This window comes from Salmo salar, chromosome ssa09 (genome assembly GCF_905237065.1).
Source record: "Salmo salar chromosome ssa09, Ssal_v3.1, whole genome shotgun sequence".
Classification (NCBI taxonomy): Eukaryota; Metazoa; Chordata; class Actinopteri; order Salmoniformes; family Salmonidae; genus Salmo; species Salmo salar.
This window is the reverse complement of record NC_059450.1, coordinates 121360392-121366194: the sequence shown is the minus strand read 5'-3', so window position 1 is coordinate 121366194 and position 5803 is coordinate 121360392. Positions and strand designations below refer to the sequence as shown.

Sequence of the window (5803 nt, the reverse complement as noted above, 5' to 3'; positions counted from 1 at the left end):
GTTTCCTAACAGAGCTTCGAGAGGAGATCAAACGGAAAAGCTCAAACAACACAGAGCTCACAGCGTACACAACCATCACCCACATATCCATGCTCACATCACACACACACACACACACACACACACACACACACACACACACACACACACAGACAGACAGACAGACAGACAGACAGACAGACAGACAGACAGACAGACAGACAGACAGACAGACAGACAGACAGACAGACAGACAGACAGACAGACAGACAGACAGACAGACAGACAGACAGACAGACAGACAGACAGACAGACAGACAGACAGACAGACAGACAGACAGACAGACAGACAGACAGACAGACAGACAGACAGACAGACAGACAGACAGACCTAAACACTCACACAAATCAAACTTGCATACAGACACAGTTAACACAACACTCAAATTCTCCAAATTAACTACTGTTGATCAGATCTAACAGATACCATTCACTCCAGTGTTCCAGGTGTGCACGCTCCAAGTTCATGGTCTTCACTCTGGACCATAATTAGATTAATCAGCTTTGCAAGTGCAGGGCTGGATTGATCTATCCAGTCACTCATTGATACAAAATGGTAGGAAGCAACTATAGACACCTACACTTGAATGTCGTAAGAAGGTTTTTATTCTTGTCAAAATATATTTTTTTAAATATATGCAGTAGACATTATTTCCACTACATTCTTGCAACACAAAGTTAGTGTAAGGCAAAAAAAAAGATGTTTTCTTTCCACTGATGCGGGTAAGTAAAGTCTACCTACACTCATATGTGAAATGTTTCCGATGAGATCCTCATGATTAGCAACAGAGAGACCTGGCCAATCATCCACCATCATTTCCTGTAAGCGTAAGAGGTGCAGGCATCTACGGCTTAGGGCATGAGAGCCGACTGAAGATAAAGAACCGCAAACTAGCTAGACTCTTTAGTCGCATGACACTACACTTCATAAAACAAACATTTCCTTTGTGTCATAGTGGCTCACAATGAAGTAGATAGAATCAATGCAAAATATAACTGTATATGTGCTAATATGCTAGCTGCACAAAACATTAAGAACACCTGCTCTTTCCATGTCATAGACTGACCAGGTTAATCCAGGTGAATGCTGTGATCCCTTATTGACTTCACTAGTTAAATCCATTTCAATCAGTGCAGATGAAGGGAGACAGGTTAAAGAAGGATTTTTAAACTTTGACATGGATTGGGACATGGATTGTGTGTGTGCCATTTAGAGGGTGAATGGGCAAGACAACAGTTTCCTGTGTGTATCAAGAATGGTCCAACACCCAAAGAACATCCAGCCAACTTGACACTACTGTGGCCAGCATCCCTGTGGAACGCTTTCGACACCTTGTAGTCCATAACCCAATGAATTGAGGCTGTTCTGAGGGCAAAAGGGGGTGGAACTCAATATTAGGATGGTGTTTTGTACACTCAGTGTATATACAGGCAGCATAAACATTGTGAGGAGGAAGAACTTGGCATCTGCAAGCATTGTTACCATTTTACAACGGTTTATCAACACAGCTATGTGCAAGTTGTTTTTCAGTACAGCAAACATCTTAAAGTCGTTACAAAGATCTTCCTATCTTCATATCTCTATTTTCCAGAGCAATTATTACCGCTAGTTACAGTAATTCTAAATGATAGTTTTAACTAAATCCTAATATCACACTTTTTACACATCAAGCTAAAATAAGAAGCTCTTTAAGTCTAAGCTAAGAACTACAGAGCCTTCTCCCCTCCTCTTTGATGGCAGGGTGAGCTGAGGCCTGCTGGTCCAGGGCATCAGAGGGGTCCTAGAGAACAGGTGTGGTCTGGTGAGAGGATAGTCTACCCAGTGTGTAGCGTAGATATCTCTTCTGCGGGTTGCCTCGCTAAGGGGCTGTCAGGGGGAAAAATAAAGGCTTTAGGTGACTGATATAGCTATTTGTTGTTGTTAATTAAGTCAGATTCACAGATCAGTTGAAGTCAGATTCACAGATCAGTTGAAGCCAGTTTGACAGATCAGTTTAAGTCAGATTCACAGACAAGTTTAAATCAGATTCACAGATCAGTTTCCATTGCAACACCACACTTTTTTATGCATCTTCACCAGAAGTATTGTGAATAGCTAGCCTAGACCATCTCCCTAAAATACTGACAGACATTAGCTAACCATGAGATGTGGAATGAAGAATAGGTAGGAGATACGGATGGAATAAAAGCACAAAATACAGATGGAGAGATAGACAAGAGGTAGTGGTCGACAGCCTACCTCATAGTCAGGACTTGGCACCACTGGTGGACCACGGCCTGCTGAGCGGGACGTCGCTAAGGGGAAAACCAAATATAAATTAGTATAAATTAATAAATAAATAAACTTTTCGCTGTACCGATAAGAAATGATCAATACTATGCCATAGGGAATTGACATTTTTATGATCTGTGAATACTTTGCTGTTGAGTAGTCCTGGGTATGGTCAAATTAAATAGTTGAGATCGCTCCTTATCACCAAGCGCCACTGTTGGCTGATGGATAATCAGATGGTAATAGCATTACGTTTTTGGGGTGCAGCAGGTCCAGACTTCTTCTGAGCCCAGCTATACACAATGAAGGTGACCCTTCCTGTCACCAGCAGGTCCCCAACAATAACCCCGGTAACCAGACGCATCCAGCTCAACGCAGTTCTCACACACTGCAACACCAAAAAACAATACAGATAGGGTTAGTAGTCAAATTTTGTTAAAACATGGGAAGGGTGTATGAAGGGAAGAAGGAAAAAGATGTGTCAGTGGATGTAAATATTTTGGGGGCATTTCTTACCTTTTCCTTTGATGTATAACTGATAAATTACAGTTGAAGAATTGCAGTAATACTGTCCTTTAACGTTTTCACAATGTCATTCATGATTCCTTTGCTTTTATCACTCTTATTTCATGTAAATGAGGAGTCATATTTTTTCTTTAATTCACCCCCGGGACATGTCATAGTAACAATGCTTCTCAAGAAGGATACAGACCCTGAAACAAAAAAACAATTGACATTTCCACATACTCTTTACATTTATTTATTTAATGCATACGAAAAAGTATTTACTTCACAGCTAACTTTTTTTTAAATGACCTAACATTGAATTATTGAATTGACACCAAGCAAGACATTCAACATTACAGTTTTTCTCAATCACGTACAAGCAGTTGTTTGTGACAATGTTGTCGATTTTCAAAACAGAGTCCACAAGACACAGAACTCTATGGCCTGTTGGAAGACAGTCAATGTAGTTGCCTTCTCAAAACATATACAGTACATTTATCAAAACTATATCATACCATCAAAATTGCAAATACATTTATCAAAAGAACACGACTGCCTGCAAAAAGATAGACACAGCTATACATATCTCTTGATTCCAAGCAGACAAAACAGAAAGTTAGTCTGTCTTTAAAAAATCCCAGGAGATAGATACAGTTTCTTTGCAGTCACTTAATCATGATGATAAAACATTTGAGTACAACTTTCCAAAAGTGCAGAATTATGGGGAATAATTCTCCTTTGACACATATTTCTCCAAACAATTTCATACACAAAATATTATTCCTGATTAAAAAAAATGCACATTGTGTGCAGGATTCGTTCATTGGTATCATCACAATCCAATTCCATGTATTCAATACAAAGGTTGGTTTGCTTATAGTTTTGTAGACTTTTCATTGGTGCACTGAAACACAATCAACAATAGAAATAAGGGAGGTTGAGGACAATGGAGGAACATACCTGATATGAATGTATAGGCCTAAATCCACATTAAAGCAAAGCTCTGTAATGGAAGGACACAATGTTGGCTATGATGACTTAGGAGGAACCCAAAGTTACGTAAAAGTAACCAACTTCATTGTCTGCAATATTGTGAAAAATCATAACAATTACACAGTCCCCATTGCCTAGATCTTTCCATATATTGTACATGGTATGACACTGGTGTGAGACTTTTGTGCAGTAGTAGTTACTGATTGCAGGAAACATTTATCTTCTGATGAAAACAATGTGTTAATATTCTTGAACTGAACACTTGACAGTGAGTTTTGTATTCACTGATGACATTTGTATTTAAAGTTTTGCAAAAGGTGGTGTAAGATATGCAAGTTAGGTACTAAGGCAATAAAATGATCAGAAGTTCTGTAAATGTATTTGAACATTTGATCATTGATGTTCTGCTATGGATACGTTTCAACACAGATCCCAGAATTGCTTGTATACTATTGAGAAGAACTGTAAATACTTTCAATATATAACTAAACCATATATTTTTTTATTTAATACAATCTCTACATTGTAATACATGTAAATATAGGACAACTGATTTGAAAAAAGAAAACCATAGAAACCATCTCAACCTGATTTTTGTCCCTGCACAGCAGCGATGGCGACCATGAAGAAGATGAGCACACCACTCATGTTAACTCTGTTCATGTCTTCTCTGTCTCTCAAGGTAAGTCAAGTGTATTTTTATTATTGTATTCTGTCTGAATTTAAGTGCTGGAGATCTACAGTACTTCTTATGTGAATATAGTCTGAAAATGTTGTGTTTAGAAAAGTCAATAGTTCTCTCAAAGCACGCTCTCTCTTTGCCTCTCTCTCTCTCTCTCTCTCTCTCTTTGCCTCTCTCTCTCTATCTATCTAACAGGAAGACATTTTTTCAAGATGAGGTTTTGATTGTTCTGCTGTTACACACATCTTTCCATAGGCTTTACACTGAATATAGAAATATAATCATTTAGTAGTTAACGAAATGATTAAAGCAATTATAAAAATTTAACAGCATATTCATTATTTGATCTAACTTCAAATCACATTTACTGTATTGTGTCTTTGAAGGTGTTTTTTTATGTTGTGTAGTAATAGTGAACATTTTGACAAAAAATATTTATATACGTAAACATATATAATGAGAAATACAGTATGTACTATAAAGAAGGAACTGGGACCAGGGGTACGCCAACTTAATATTGAGAAGGCCACACCATAGGACAGTTGTGCCCCCTACTGGATTCAGTCAGTGAACTACTGTAATGATGAGTACTCAGTACTGTAAGTGAAAAGGATTCAGTCAGTGAACTACTGTAATGATGAGTACTCAGTACTGTAAGTGAAAAGGTTGACAAATGCCATATACAGTAATAAAATCAATACTAATTTTCATGTGATGTTCATAAACATTGTAGGCTACATTCCTAATTATTTGTTATTTGACAATTCCGTTATTCTAGCCTTGATTTGTGAAATAAATAAATAAATACCATCCATGATCTATAGCCTATACAGAATAGTATTGGCACAAAAGTTGGTTACTTAGTTGGTGATTTGGTAACAACAGACTTATTTTAGCTGCATAGCTAGTAACAATGTAAACCGTACTAGGTGGCCATCAAAACATTAAATATAGAGCCTATTCATTACTATTTCAAATGTCAGCATTATATTCCAAACATTTGCAACGAATGCCAGTTAAAGGGATAGGGAGGTATGATGAGGATGTGGAGACTGTAGGTAGGCATCATAGTGGGTCTACAGTGCATTTGGAAAGTATTTAGACCCCTTGACTTTTTCCACATTTTGTTAAGTTACATCCTTATTCTAAAAATAATATTACACAAATATTATCTCATCAATCTACACACAAATCCCCATAATGACAAAGTGAAAACAGGTTTTTAGAAATGTTTGCAAATGTATAAAATAAAAATAAAACTACATTGGACCCTTTGCTATGAGACTTGAAATTAAGCTTAGGTGCATCCT

At 37.4% G+C, this 5803-nt stretch overlaps 1 pseudogene across 5 annotated transcripts; it reads right to left on the bottom strand.

Annotated features, from left to right (window-relative positions):
• Window positions 1-627: 627 nt before the first annotated feature.
• Window positions 628-4647, bottom strand: LOC106612738 (uncharacterized; annotated as a pseudogene). 5 transcript variants are annotated; one of them, XR_006771143.1, is made up of 6 exons: window positions 4399-4647; window positions 3779-3821; window positions 2828-3024; window positions 2564-2699; window positions 2279-2334; window positions 628-1906 (listed from the first exon to the last, which is right to left on the bottom strand). The product of XR_006771143.1 is annotated as an uncharacterized protein, transcript variant X5 (transcript). The 5 variants fall into 5 exon arrangements; XR_006771142.1 differs by having other exon boundaries at window positions 2564-3024; window positions 4399-4641; XR_006771140.1 differs by having other exon boundaries at window positions 2828-4641.
• Window positions 4648-5803: the final 1156 nt, after the last annotated feature.